This window comes from Cavia porcellus, unplaced genomic scaffold, assembly GCF_034190915.1.
Source record: "Cavia porcellus strain 051 isolate PalLab524CR breed Dunkin Hartley unplaced genomic scaffold, mCavPor4.1 scaffold_19, whole genome shotgun sequence".
Classification (NCBI taxonomy): domain Eukaryota; kingdom Metazoa; phylum Chordata; class Mammalia; order Rodentia; family Caviidae; genus Cavia; species Cavia porcellus.
This window is the reverse complement of record NW_026947502.1, coordinates 14529042-14545154: the sequence shown is the minus strand read 5'-3', so window position 1 is coordinate 14545154 and position 16113 is coordinate 14529042.

Here is a 16113-nt window from a genome sequence, read left to right as displayed (position 1 = left end):
GTGTGCAAGTGCACAACCAAGTGTTGGAAAGGGAGGGCAGAGGAGGACTATTTTTCTTTGCTGTCAAGTCCCATCCTCCCTTCCAGCTCCTCCAGACCTGCAGTGACAGCAGGAATGATTGTATTAGTGATAACTAAACTTTTGTTCAGGACCTGAAAATTTAATTTCCTTGTGGGAAGCTGCAGAGAACTAAGCTTATTTAGGGCCAAGAACTCATGAACTTTCCCAGAAAGGGAAAAAAAGAACACCAGATACAGCCATTGGCCCCTGGGTTTTCTTAAAGAATGAAAAAGCAACAGCTTACATTTGAAGGCCCCTTCAGAACCAGCTCTGGATCCCTTTTCTCCATGCCTAACCCACATCAGAGCACATGGGCAGACACAAGCAGTCCCAGAGAAGCCCCTGGGTTCATTCCAGTGCACTCCATGATTTGCGATATTTTTTCTCTTTTTTTTTAATAAGCAGAATCCTCTCATTTTTCCCCAAGTTTTCTGGATGATAGGGACTTGATGATATTCATAGTGATCACCATGGGCCAGGCACTGTTTTGAAAGCATTTGCATTTGTTTAATGATCTCATCTTCCCCCTTTGAAGATCAGGAAACTGAGGCAAAGGGAGGGTAAGTAACTTGTCTAAGGTCACACAGCTAAGAGGCATCAGAGCCAGCATGTGAGCTTAGCCCACAGATACCAGGAGGGACAAAGCCCAGCACTCAGTGGCACCACTGGTGGTAACTATTATCATTAATCTGATTAAGTCTGGAATCTCCCTCCTGGTATCAGGGTGCAAGCAACAAATACTCCCTGTGCTTAGCTTAAGAACAAAGGAAAGGAATGGAAAGAAAGGGAAGTCCCATTTTATCTATAACTTGGAGAGGCAAATTCCCTGGGAGTCTCACAGGTCACAGCTCAACCCTGAGCAGGGGATGAAAACTCCCATTATTTGTAAAGAAATGGAGGAGATGCTACAGGCATAGGGCAGGAGAAAACAGATGACAGAAATGCTAACCTGACTCTCAGGAAAAACAGGTCTTGTTGAATTTAGTGAAATCTGAGGGTGAATCTTAACACGAGCTTGGCATCATGCAATAAACAGTAAGGTATTTTCAAAGCATCCTACTCTTGGGATTCATCCATCCTCTCAGCTGTGAATGTTCACTCACCAAATAGTCTCCTTTCTTTGTCCATTGCAGAGCTCTGGGAGATTTACTGGCCCCAAAGTCCCCTGGAAAAATGGCATATTGGGGACACCAGATGTACATACAGTCATTCATGTTTCAGAACACAGCAGCAGGAACCAGGCCCAGTGGTGGGCTCTGGGAACACCGCAACAACAAGTCAGACATAGCATTTACCACGGAGAGGTCCATACTGTTTATTTACATGCTAATATCCCAGTGGACACAGCTAAACACAAGGAGAGTTTCTATGCGGAAGAGGAGGGATCTGGGAAAGTGTGTGGCAGAGAAACACACTTTGATAAGCTGGATGGTTTCCTCCCAGATCCACTTTGATAAGCTGGATGGTTTCCATTTGTTCCTCCCAGATCCACTTCCCACCTGCTTCCATCCTGCCCTGAGTCCCCAGGAGGACGGCCTTTATAGACTGAAACAGGGTCTCTTTATTTTCTGGCTTCTAGTTAGATTCCACCATCAAGGCAGTAGCAGAAGAATGGAGAGGTGGAAAGGAATGATGTTAAGCTACTTATCTGCCTAGCTGCCTCTGTAGTGAAAGGCTGTCTCCCCCTGCCAAAGGCCACAGATCCTACCAAGTAACCTCTTGTACAATCCCTGCAACTTCTGCCACTCTGTCCCTGCTCCAGAGACTGCTCCTTTCTCTGCCTATTCAGCTCTGTGGGGGTCTCACAGGTTCCTGCTACCTGTGCGTGGCGCATCACTTCCCTTGTTGGAGCCCTTGACTCTTCCCACACCTTGGAAAACACACCCTTCATTTACCTTGCTTGAGAGAACCATGTTTTCTATTGGGGCGGGAGGAAGGGCTACCAAGTAAAAGGTGTTCAAGTTGATACCTACAATGTTAAGCAGCAGTACAGACATTCATGTGTTTAATGACCCACAGGGAAGTTAATCCCAAAGGGGACCCCCAGGTTAGTCCTGCAAAAGAATTTTTATTGTTAGCTTTATTAATTCAGTATTTAAGTGATACACTAAAATTAGAAGATTTGACAAAGAAATACCATAACATTAATGTGATTAAACCTCTACATGGAGCGCTGTGGGGTGTTGGCCCAACATACAAAGTCATTTCCCTAATATATGCTTGAAACAGCATGCCCTGCCCCTAACAAGAGCTGACTGAACACCAGGAAGGCAGACACCTGTCCTACACTGACCCAGTGACTTTCTTTCTCTTTGAGTTTCCAGACTGTTGGATCTTGCCCGCTGGCAGCTTCTGAGGAGAAGCAAAGGCTCAGTTCCAGGGCACCATTGCAGTCACACAAGCAAATGTGCCAGGGTTCACCGAGCATCTGTAGTCCTCACTTATTTGTGTTTTTCATATAGTCCTCTTGCAGGTGATCGTTAAAACATTTCTGTGAAGGGACAGCATTTCTGAGGATGCACAGGCACCACTTGAATTATGAACAGGGCTAGGGATCCAGGTGTCCTATGATGTGTCCACCAGCGCAGGGACAAGGCAGTACAGAGGAGAGGGAAAGGGGGCAGAGAGTGAGACCGTGGCAGAGATGAGAGCCTGCAGCGCCCCAAGTGAGCGTGGCGGGAGCCCCTTCCTGCAGGGTCCCAAGGCAGCTCTACTGCTGCTCTGGCTCTTTCCATTCCCAGCTTCCTCCACCTGAACTCTACTAACCAGCTCCCCTAACTCACTTAGGCTAGCTTGAGAAAGTCCTGCTGGTCTACCAGGAACAACACTGCTAAACATTAACCGATGTGTTTTTTACTCCAGTGTTCCTTGAACAGCTGGGCCTCTACACCTTTTTTGTTGTTGTTCAGCCCAGCAATCTACATTCATTCCCTCAAGCAAGAGATGGCACAAAAGAAAGAAGACAGGAAGAAAGAAGGTGACAATTTGTTTTGACCTTCAAAAGCTTAGGCATAGGTGAATAAGGATTTTAGGACATAAATTATATATTTGAGTAAATTCAAAACAAAAGATGTCCCTAGGCTGGGGGGTCAGGTGGGGGAAGAGGAGAATGGAGAGCAATTAAGACACAATTTGGGGACTCAAAGCCAAGGCGAAAAAGCATCCTGAGATGGCTCAGCCCCTTCTTGAGTCAGCACGGTTCCTCTCCACGTTGCCCAAGTGCTTTGCAGAAAACTGTAGACACATGACTGTCCATTTGACTTTGTAATTTTTGTTGCCCAACCTGTGGCCCCTTATGAAAACCCTTTGCCGTGGGAGCCAGAAACTCACTGCTGACTGCAAAATGATGACCCCCAAGTCCCGGGACTGTGTTCAGTCCACTCTGACCCATCCACCTGCTGTGGGGCCCACAGGCCACTCAGTAGGACCAGGCACCATACACAGAACTGCCATGCTAACAAGATCAAGTGACATGGCCACATAGAGAATTTGTAGTCCAGCAAGAAATGAGACTTGATGGCAAGCTGGGAAAATGTGGGCTAGAGATGTTTGGGGTGACTGGAAGCTACCTGACCAATCTTCGAGAAACCTGATTAATTATTCCAGTAACTTCTTGGAAAATGGTCTCTGTTCTTAGCTCTGCCCTCTGTCCTGGGCTCTGCCCTACTCAGTTTGCAGCTAATGAAAGTTGCAACCCTATTCAGACTCAGTAAAGAGAATCATGATCCATTCAAGTGTGTGCTGGGGACTTGGATTTGGCATGGGCACATGGCACAAGCCCCTGCATGCTACCACAGCCTCCCTGCCCCACCCTAGGTGTGCACCACTCAGAAATCAGCCCACCTACACTTTGTGTTGCAAATAACAATAAGTCACTCAAACTAACCCCCCCCCCAAAATGGGAGGAGGATATATTTAAAGAATCCAGGGAGTCTCAGGAGCAAAGGCATGCAAGTGAGACAGTTCTGTAGAATGATCTGCGCCAGCCCCAGATGGGAAGGAACAAAGCAGGACACTAGCACATGTGGTGAAAACACTTAGGGTTTTGACTGCCAGTTCGGGATGAGTCAACGGGGTGCGGTGACTGCCAAGAAAGCCAGGGTAATCTTGGGCTGCACTCATAAAAGAGGAACTACAGCCTGCAGCCCGGAGCACCATGTATCAAGGTGTAGAGCAGAGAAGGGGGCCAGGAAGGACTCAAAACCCTGCCTAGTAAGGAACCGGGGGGATAGGTGGCAAGTTGCTGCCTGACCTTTTAGGGGTGATTGGTGAGAACCTCTTGGAACTGTGCTCACTAGTGTGCAGTCTGGGGATGGACTATTTGAACCGAAACCCCAGCTTATCCACTCACTGACCTTTTCTATGCACCAGTAATGAAATAGCTGGTTTAATCTCCACTACAACCCTCTGAAGGAGCGCTGTTTTTATCCCTATCAAACAAATGACAAAACTGAAGCACAGAGAGGATACGTTGCTTGCCAAATATCACACAATCAGCAAGTGGATGAGCCAGGCTTTGAATGCAAGGAGAATGACATTTTTTTTTTTTTTTGCTCTGCCTCTAAATAGCTGTATGATCTTGAATTTCATATCTCTTGTCATTGTACCTCAGTTTGCCTTAGTATCGCATTTGCAAGCTATTCCAAACCATAATGGCTTAAAACAAAAAAACATTTACTGGCTCATAAGTCTGCAACCTGGGCAGGACTTGGTGGAACAGCTCGTCTTTGCTCCATAGGGCACTGTCTGAGAAGGCTCCAAGATGGGCTGGGCTGGGAGTGTAAGCTGGTGAGAAAGCACATGTCTAGCATGCATGAGGCCCTCGGTTTGCTCTCTAGCACTGCACATAGAAGAAAAGGGGAAGCTAGGAGTCTTAGTCACTTGGTATTTAGTGCCTGCGAAGGGAAGGCTCATAGGGCTGGGAACTGGACCAGCGGAGGCTCCTTGGATCTCACATTATAGGGTCTCCCCATTTGCACCCCAGCATGATGTCTACAGGGTACCAGACTTCTCACCTGCTAGTGCCTGGCTCCCTGCCATGCGTCCTGAGACAGTGAGAGAGCCAGGAAGATATGTTAATCACTGAGGCTCAGACGTCAGTGTCATATTACGTCTGTTGCACCCTACTGCCTAAGATGGTTGCAAATGTGAATCCCAGTCTAAGAGAGGGAGGGGTATCACAAATCCAACACTCCATGAGGTAAGTAAGTCAGTAAAAGGGCCACATAGCAAGAAGGGCCTGTGGGACAGAATAGATACTGACTTATCTGTCTTTGGAAAATACTACATACAACAAGTGCTGCCTCTGCTCCTGATACACAACCAAGTAACTTACCACCTCTATAAGTCATCACCATTAAGCTCAAAATTCTGAACAATTATCCCATTTCACAGAAGAGAGAAGACCGAGACTAACACACTGGAAGTTAAGCAACAGAATCATGTCACCAGCGAATAGGATGAATAGGAAGTTGTGTTTGGTCATGAGGCCACCTCTAGGAGCCAACACACTTGGTGAAGCCACAGAAGGAACCTGGGGGGCAACGGTGATTAAGGGTGGGAGCCTGCTGGGGTCCACATCTTGGCCACTCTGCTATGCATCACACCCTTGGGTAAGCTTCTTCCGACCACAGCCCCTATGTGGGTGAACTAAGACAATGCAAGCAAAAGGCTTAGCACATTGTCTGGTGAAGATTCTATAAATATACGCTGTTCTTATAATAAATGGACCCAAGAAAATCTCTCTTGTTTTTTTAAAGACAAATCTGCTATTATCACAAAAAACTACATAGTACACACCCTCAAACCCAGTAAAGGCTTCTGGCCCATTGGTGTCAATACTTAGGCCACAATAGGCAGGACACTGCAGCTCACTTATCTGGGAAGTCAAACCCCACGCTCTCTCTCTGCCTCCAGGAAAACGAGGTGAGGGGTGGAGCTGCCTGAGAGCTCCTCTGCTGTCCTCCCTGGAGGGGACCTTGGTGGACTCAGCTCGAGGACTTGGGGGGAATTTAGTGACTCATTAGGTATCAAAAACTGATTAAACACTCTCAGGTCTCAGGAAGGAAATAAATACATAGGAGACTTGAGGCTTTCTCTCCCTTAGATCCCCCAAAGGATCCACAGACAGAAGAACATAGACTGGAAAATTAGCTTTGGGGCAGGGGTGTTAATCATCCCACCCCACATCTCTAATGTTCAAGTTGGGGGTTGTGTGCCAAAGATGCAAATCCTAGGCCAGCCTCCTTCCCCGCTCATCCCTGCAGCTGCTGTGACCATCCTGGAACAGAGAGCCACATCCATGAGACGTCTCACAGACCCCTCGAATTCAGTATGGAACTCACCCAGGACCCATCTCCTTCCCTCACCAGACCAGGGCTTCCCACGTAGGTTTCCACAGTGCTCCCAGTGGCCAGAAATCCAGCTCATCTGGACACTCCTCCACCTGCCCCACACATGACCTGTCACAGGTGCTGCTGTTTCTGCCTCCTGCTCTCTCCATCAGCCAGACAGAGCACTGCCACAGCTTTCCACCCCATCCCCCTGCCTCCCCACAGTCCTTTCCCCTCACTGGCTGCTGTGCTCAGACCCTGGTGAGATGTACATGAGAGCTGGCCTTCTTAGAAGACACCTCAATGACCCCCTGGCCTTCCAGATATGGGCTACACTCCTCGATACAGTTTCTCAGCCTTGACCCAGCCACCACCCATCTGCTGCAGACGGACGACATTATGTCCCCCAAAACTTATGTGTTGAAGTCTCAACCCCAAAACATGACTGTATTTGGAAACAGCGCCTTCATGGAGAAATTAAGTTAAAATAAGTTTATTAAGGCAGGATCTAATCCAACATGGCTAGTGTTCTTATAAGTAAACTACCATGCAGACTTGTGTGGGCACCATAAATAGAAGGCTCCAACATAGTTTTAGCGCAGGCAGCACGGTAACACGTAACGTGTAATACCATGGCAAGAGCCACACTCGGGAAACCAAGCTCCAGAATTCTTGGCTGCATCAGTTAAAATTCGGACAATGCTCAGTCACCTCCACAAGACATTACAGAGCTCAGTGACCCTCTGGGTAGCCCATAGCACTAAGACACATAACCACTGAGATCTTCTCGTGGAAGAGCACTCACCACACCTTGCAAGGATCGGCCTTGGTTGCATGCACAAGCCCTGCCCTGCCCCAAGTGTTCCAAGTGAACTGGCCCACAAAGCTGTTAAGAAAAACTTATCTGCTGAGTCTGTTTGGCCTTGTGCATCCCCTGCAGGAGCCTGGAGTTTGCCTGGATTTTACCTAGAAGAAAGTATTCTGGACTCTTATAAGGAAAACAACTTGAATTTTGTTCCTCTGCCCCTTTTCCTGGTCTCTTTGCATCTGTGTCACTTACCAACATCATCTGACTTACATATTTGATTTGATCTGTTTGCTGCTCGCTGGCTCTTCCCTTCTGCACCCTGTATCATCCCAGTAGCATGAGGAGAAAGCCTCTGTCCAGTCTGTCACCTGCCAGGTCGCTTTTCCTGCCCAAAAGCATCACAGGTGCTTGGCGTATGCATGCTGATATGAAAGTAGAGGAATGAGCCGATCCACATTCCCTTCTCTCCTCCACAATGACACAGCGATGTGTGTCCACTCTCGTCACTGCCTTGGTCATTTCCAGGTTGTCCCCAGCAGGGACCCTCCTCCAGCCCGAACCCTGGCTCCCCTCTCTGCTAACAGCAGTACCTGGCCTGCCTATGGATGCTACCCTGAGCCCTGCACATGTCTTCAGGGCCACGGCAGTGGGGTCACAGATGTAGGACCACCCATGCTTCTGTTGGTCTTCAACCCAGATCCACAAATCCACCAAAGCCTGGCATCCTTCTCCCTATAGACGGAAGTTCTTATGTGACCAGAGTCTGAGGCCAGGACCTTGGCTGTGGTGGTACCAGGGACACTCAGGATCCCTCCACAATGCTGCCTTGGACACTGTGAGGTTGGGAGTGGAAGGGAAGTCAGGTTCCACCATCACCACATTGGTGGCCACCCAGACTCCTGAGGTTCATGCGGCTGGTGAAGAAGCAGGATGAGAAAACCAGGCTGAAGAACAGGACAGCAGCCAGCTGTGCCAGGTAGGCTGGCATCCCCTGTCAACCTCCTGCTTGCTGTGTGGCCTGAGAGCTTCTGAACCAGCACCACGCTGTTGTTGAAAGTCCTGCCACGTGGTTAATGAGAGAGGTCATGAAATGTAAAAGAATGCATCACCGTAGCCTGGTCCCAAGTCACGAGGGAGAAAGCAGCAATGGTGCAGGATAGTCTTCTTTTGATGCCTTAGAATAGAAAAACCGGGTCCTGTCTCCTTCTATTGGGCCCTCTGAACCACACTTGCATTCCAGGCGGAGAAACATGCAGAGCCTGAGGCACAGCTGGGTGGCTGGTTTGGTCTGGGAGACAGTGGGAGCCTTTTCCTTCCCCGGGACTGACATGAGGCCTTTATGTGATCACTCTGCTGGGCCTCTGCAATCAGACCGATGGCAGTGCCAATCTGAGCCCTCTCACTTAGCTGTATGACCTTGGCTAAGTGTGCAGCCTCTCTGTGCTTCACTTTCCTCCTCTGCACAGTACAGTTATCACAGGTGATCCCTCCCTGCCCACAAACACCACGATTTCTTTGCCTTTGTTTTCTCTCTCTCTGTCTCTCTGTGTGTGTGTGTGTGTGTGTGTGTGTGTGTGTGTGTGTGTGTGTGTTTATTTTGTTGTTGTTTTGAGACAGGGTCTCACTGTTAATTCAGACTGACCTTGAACTCTCTAGGTCCCCCAGGGTGGCCTTGAACTTGCAGCAATCTGCCTGCCTCAGCCTCCTGAGCACTGGGACTATGGTGTGCACAACCACACCAGGTTTGAGAAGCAAGTATCTAGAGCTCCTTTCCAGTTCACTACCCTTCAGCTCAGCTTTTCTGCTTTCCAATCAGGCACCAGAGTCCTACTGTCAGCACAGTAGGTCAGTCTTCGGTGAGAATTCGGTGAGAATTCATCGTAACCACTTCACAGGTCCACCACTCACTCCCAGGTTTGCTTTTCAGAAGCTACTTAACCCAAAGAGGGCTCCCAAAGGAATGAATTTCAACTGACAGCCTTTTCAGATGCGCCCTCTGCTTAGTGCCGTGATTATGCCAATTTTAATGACAGGTAACATGGTGCTAAATGTTTGATACACACTGTCTCCTTCAGTTCACACTGCAAGCCCTGGGTGGTGTTTTTCACACATGCGAAAACTGAGGGTCTGAAACCTTAGGCACCCCACTGACATCACACAGCTATTAGGCAGCAAAGCTGGGGTCCAGCCCAGGTGTCACTAATGCTTGACACAGAAAAGAGAGCTAGGGAAAAAATGCAGGTTCCAGTCGCTCCATGCCAGGGTGACTTCCACAGAAATGCCATGTGTTGGAGAGGCTGAAAGGAATGGGAAGCAAGACCCTATCTCAGAAACAAACAAACAACAACAACAAAAAACCCAGCTACTTGTTTTTCAGTCTTTACTTTGGTCACAGGCAGAAGTGAACATAACACGGGAAACTTCGGTTCACTGAGGGCTCTGCAGGAGACACCCCAGGTCTGTAGCCCTGTGCTCTCTGAAACCGCGTGACAGACCTGCAGGGTCATCAGTTGTCCTCGGGGAAGTTAAGTGACTTACCCAGGGTCACACAAGAGCTGACACCGAGCTCAGACTCAAACCCAGCTCAGTCTTTCCCGGAGCTGGTGGACAGGAAGAAGACACACACGAGTGCTCACAGCCCTGTGACAGGTCGGAAAACAATCTGAGAAAGTGGATGGTTTTCTTTATGGAAAAGTAATTCAGCATAGGACTTCATCATAAAACCATTTCTCGAAACATTAACTCCCATTCGTATTGTAAAAGTCCCAAAAGCTACAAAATTTGTTTTCAAGAAAAAAATCTTTTATTTATAAACATCCACTTTTCAGACAGAGCGAGATGCGCTCAGCTTGGTCTGTTGTTCACTTTACATCTAGAAAAGTCCAGGTGGCCTCACGGGTCAGAGTGGCTTAGGAAAGGCTCCCTGTGAGCACAGGAAAAAAGCAGGGCTGATTTAATTACTCTGTGCAGTAAACCCGCCCCCGCCCCTTTTAGGTTTAAACACACAGCCAGCCGCAAATCTATTGTTTCTCTAGTGCTAGGAACAGCGGAAAAGCGTCTTTCTTTCTCTTGTCCGATGTCGCCCTCTCGTGGTCACATCTCTAGTTGCAAAGTGAACTTGAAATGGGCAGGTGCATGGATGAACCTGTTTGCTCCCTCATTGACTCATCCGTGTGGCTGCTCCCCGTTTCTTCGTGCCCAGCAACAGGGATTCCAGGAGGCCCCAGGTGCTTAAGGATTCGCTTGCTAATGGAAATGCTAGATCTGGAATCTCAACTCTGCCTCTTAGATCCCTGGAGACACCGAGGCTGGAGTCAGCACGCCAACCCCCAGACTTACATCCTTATCAAGGAACAAGTCAAGCAATCTCACCCAACTTCAAAGTATACAATATTTCATGCGTTTCCATCAGCATGTCTTTATTTTATTTTTACAATCATCCAAGGGAGTCACATAGAAAAGGCAGATAAGGTCATGGGGAAGCTAGGACCATGGCTTCAGGACCCTTGGGTTGGAATCCTGACTGCCAGTTTCCTGCTTTGTTATCTTGAGCAAACTACTGGATTTCTCTCAGACTCTTTTCCTCTACCTGTCAAATGGGCACAGTCAGGATTCAACAAGATAAAGATAACTCGGGTTCTTTGACTTTGGTGTAAGCAATGTTTCCTAGGATCTTATCAACAGAATAACCATTTCCCCTCTGCACCTTCAACACCACCTTCCCAAAGCTGCTGCTTTGGAAAAACTGGAAAATGGCTGTGGGGAATCTGAGCAGTTAACAAACTGCCTAGAGACTGACCCATTACCAATAGTGACCCAAAACAAGGCCTCTGGCCCCAGGCTTGCTCACACACTGGCATCAGTGGAGAAGCTTTCAAAACTGGATTCTGATGTCATTGATTTAGGATGGATCCTGGTACTGGGATTCTGGATTCTCCTGCACAGCCAGATTGAGAACCGCTGACTTAATCCAATGCCTGGCGTACAGTCAGGGCTTAATCAGTGTTACAGAGGCCCCACCAGGGAAGCCACATCGTGATCCGAGCACCATACCTTTACTCCACAACAACAACAGAGCAGCTCCCACCAAGTGCCAGGACTGGCAGGATGACCCACCACAGCAAAACAAGAAGAGAAAGGCCTCATCCTCAGAGAGACCCCGTAAGGCAGCAGGCCAACGGGTAGCTTTGTACCAAGCCCCCAAAGTGTTATCGCTGTGGGCCCAGGCAGTGGGGCTGCAGATCACAAATAGCCTTATGAACCCTGTCTTCCCTTTAAGACGGAAAACCATCAGTACCTGCCTTGGAGAGGAAGAGATTTAGAGATGTCATTGCACCTTCAAAATCAGACAGAAAAGGACCCATGGTGAGCCAGGAAGCCCAGTGAACACTGCGATGTATTTGCAGCAATGGACCTGGCCTGACTTACTGTGCCCCTAGTGTCTGCCTGTCCCCTCCCAGCAAGGCTGCCTGGGCAGGAGATGGACAACCCTAGCGTGACAGCCATTCCCCACCCTGCTTTCTGTCCTCTGCTCCTGCTGTCCAGCAGCTGCCCGCAGCCCCTTTCCTGCCTATAGCCTCCATCAGCCAGCTGTTTCCAGCTGTGTCAACAAATGGGAATACTTACTTTTAATCAGGATTAGAGCTTTGCACCTGCTCCCTTGGCTGGGCCTGAGCCTACTTCAGAAGCAAAAGATGTAGAGGGTGCAGGGGGAAAGCCCTTTTTATTGAAGTGGCTACTGAGCCAACCCCCAGCTCGCTGTTAGTGTCTATGCATGAGGCAAAGAAAAGCTACGGAAATCTTTTCAAGCCGGGAGCGTGGAGGAGGAGGGAGGACAGAGGGGCCTGTCTGGTGGCCAGCTGAGAGTTACCACTGCCTCACCCTGCACTGTCTTTATTCCAGCGCTTAGCACAAGCTGATGCATTACTGCATGTATGTTCACATCTAGCTTTCTAACGGTGGAGGGAGGGCTAGGTGAGCTTGCAAGACCCTTCCCCCTTGACTTAAAGGGCCCTCTCCCCCCAGCCTGGAAGGGGGATGTCTCTCGACCAAGCCTGGGGCCCCCAGAGGGCATCAAGCAGAGCCTCGCAGCAGCCCAGGCACAGCATGCTATCCCCCTCCCTCTGGCCTGCAGAGGTTTCGCTTCTTGTTGAGCTGGTTGGTTTTTATCTTTCTGCAAATGACAAGATTCCATGCGGAACACCCAGCTTCTCTCAGGGACACTGGGTGATGGGGTGGAAGCCACATCCCCACATGGCATCCCAGGCTACCGCTGAGCGGCTGCTGCTGTTTGACCAGGCAGAACTCTCCAGGACACTGCTGCCCCCCTCCACATTTTGCCCCACCCTGATGCCTGTGGATCGTACATGCACACGCATGTGCGTGCGTGCGCGTGCACGCACACACACACACACCTGCTGACTGTTCTTTCTCCAGGGCTGAGGGGGCTGCGCCTCTCAGTCGGGCTGAGCCAGGCTGTGCTGGGCAGTAGAGATGCCTGGTGGGCAAAGCCAGCACCAGCTGCCGCTCCAGCCCCAGCCCCAAGCCTCAAGGCTGTCAGGCAGGGCGCAGTCTCCGAGATCTGCCTCAGAGAGCGGCACTGATCAGCGGAGGTCACTTGGGGGACACTCGGCATTTATGCAGCCCTGGGGAAACCAGGCAGGGATTACTTTACTTTTTCTTTTTCCTTCTCTCATGTAGCTTCTACAAATGTGGCCACCAGAGTGATTTTATTTAAGTCACCCTCCCCAGCTCAGAAAACAACGGCCTCCCATTTTTGCACAGCCTGGTCCCTGTAAAAGGCCCTGCCCTTACAGTCTCTGGTCCCCTCCTCCCTCCATGCCCCACCCCTTCTTAAACAGTTTTCGGTCACTCTTGTGCCTTTCTTTTTCCTGTGTGGCCACAGTCCTCCAGCCCTACAAATCTACTCAACCATCTCTGGCATGCAGCCTGTTTCTTATTATTAATAAGACTGAAAATAATGGATAATAAATAAGTCCTTGCTTTCAAAGGGCTCTCACGCCACCGACCCAGAGCCTTTCAAGAACCATATGAGGTAAACAGGAGCCTGCAGAGTTTAAGGGACTTGTCTGCAAATGACAGCTAGTTAGTGACGGAGCCAAGTCGGGAACCTACTTTAAGTGCCATTATTTATGGCTTTATCAGGAAATTATTTGAAAAGTAAGCCAGTGGAAAAGACAGTCCGGATTTTAAAGTAGGACTTTATTAGATTTCAAGGACAAGATTTATTCCCACTCTTTGCTATTGGGACACAAGTAAATGGAGTAGGACTTGGTATCACATTTGCCTTTCCAACGACCTTTGGAGACACCTGCTTTGCTGCTCAGAACCAGAGCGTTCTTTTTCTCAGATGTGCAGAGCATCCCTTGAGCTGACAGTAATGAAAAGCAGATCGGTATTTTAAAAAATAAGAACATTAAGTACCCGCTATCATTTCTGCTTCGTGGACATTATTTCCCTTGTTCTTTGCTTCTCCCTGAGTTCCGAGACAAGCAGCATTACTACTCCCATTTTATACGTGAGCAAAATGAAGTTCAGAGAGGGTTAGTGACTTTCCCTGGGGTCGCACAGCTGCTGGCAGATCCAATGCTCAAACCTAGGACGCTCTGAAGGTTGGCTGTGTCTTTCCTGGGTTTGATTACTTTGGGAATCTCTACCCAGAGAATCAAAGGCAGTCGATGTGACAGGTCTAAGGCACTTCTCTCCTTTAGGTTGTCAAAGACAACAACAGACCACACTTGCTGATGCCAATGACCAGATCTCTCCTGGCCTTGCTTGACCGTCAGTGGCAGTGACCACGACAGTCACACACACCCCCCACCCCCTCACACAACATGGCCTTCGGGAATCAGACCTGGTTGTCTTCCTGCCCTCTACTGCTTGTTCTCAGCCTCTGCTGCCAGCCATCTCCTCTCCACTTGGCCTTAGCTGCTCTGCCTGTGGCGGTTTTTTAATTTATGATCTTTTATTTGAGACTCATTCACACGGGGTGTTAAACTGTATTGAAAAAAGAGGAGCAGCAAGGAGGAGAGAAGGGAAAGGCAGGAGGAGAGCAAAAGAGGTTGAAAAGGAGGAGGGAGAAGAGGAGGAAGAGCAAATCCGTACCCTGTACTCGCCCTGTACTGCCCCTGCTGGTTACCTCCAAGCCAGTTCTGGATACGCTCAAACCTGTGCTACCCTCGCTGTCTCCATCCTGGTGAATGACACCTCCTTGCACTGCGGTGCTCAAGGAAAACACCCGAGTCTGGACCTTGACTTGCTTCTTGGCCACGTGGCTCCGGTGCAATCCATCGACAAGCCCACTGCCTCGCCTTCGCGTGTACACTGGGTGCAGCCCCTTCTTAGGCCTCCACAGCACCGCGCTGGATCAAGCCACGTTTATTCCACCTGGACCCACACACTTGTCTCCTAACTCCACTGCCCTCCCTCGCTCCTGCATTCTGTGTGCCACGCAGCAGCCAGAGCAGCAGGGCTCAGCCCGTGGGCACAGGCATCAAATCTCACCTCAGCCATGGAGGGAGCCGCTTAACCCCTTGGCTTTCCTGTACACCACCAGGACTAATAAAACTGCACCGTGAGTGAGTGAGAGGGGGTACACGTGTGCATGCTACGGCTCGGAGCGGGTTTGAGTCCCCTGGAGTGCCCCTGTGGGGAGATGACATGGGTGTGGCAGTGTTGGGGTGGTAGAAATGTTGTAGAGGTGGCACCTCGTGGAAAGCTACTGGGGGTTGTTCTCACAGAAGGAAATGCTGTTTGTGTGGGGTCCTGGTTAGTTCTCCCAAGAGTGTTGTCGTGAAAGAGCAAGACTGGCCCCTCCTTGCTCTCTGGCTTCCTTCTTCACCAAGTAACCTCTCCTTTTACAGGCACCATGGCGATTCTGTCCACATGAGGCCCTCACCAGGACCACACTAACATCAGCACTATTCCTGTCCCCTCCAGAACTGTGTGGTAAGTAAACCTTGTATTCTTTATAAAGTTCCTAGCCTCTGACATTTCACTGTAGTAGCAGAAAACAGGCTAATACAGCATGGCTGCCAGTTCACAGTGAGTGCTCGGTGTGATTGATTGTTCCAATGCTGCTCAAAGTCACTGAAGACCAGCCTTGCAAGATGAGCCTCAGTTCATAGTGATGCTGGGAAGATCACGAAGCAATGCCTGCTTCATTAGATGTCAGCTTTGCAGTGGTCCTCGGCAAGGACCATGTAGCTCTGTGGCTTCGGTGTGTGACAGACAGGATGTGCACAGACACCAGCTTAGCAGGGGGGCTCTGAAGTGTGAAGTGAGGCGGGGACTAAATGACAGGCTTATATGTTATTCAAGAAGAAACCACTCCTGAAACCAGTGTCTCCCAGACTCAGCGGCCAGCCTGACGTTCACAGGCTGCAGCTCTCGGGCAGCGTTTTGCTGTCTCATCCTGGGAGAACCGAAGTCTCGGCAAGAACAGAGGTGGGAGTGGCCGGGGCAGAGCCACTGCTCACGATGTGTGTGTGTTCTCCTGAGGAATTTCCAAATTTTAAAAACAAGAAACCTGATCCTAGGAAGACGTGGGGCCCAGACACACAGGCTGCAGGGGGCCAACCCTCCCTGTAGGATAGGCACCCTCGGGCCTCTATCACCTTCTCCCATCTTCCCCAACCCTGTCTGGGAGCAGGGCTCAGGCTACAGAGTCAGACAGACCATGGTGCAGTCCCCACTCTGACACTTGCTGGGACAACTATGAACTCCCTTTGAACACTTATTTTTTTTCATCTGTGAATGGAAAGAAAATAATAATAGTCCCTATTTTAAAAAGAGCTGTGACCATCATTAACATAATAAGCAGACCATCTAAAAGAGACGGACAGTGTAGGGTAACAGTTAAAGACTACGGGCCCTGCAATCTGAAGCCAGCTG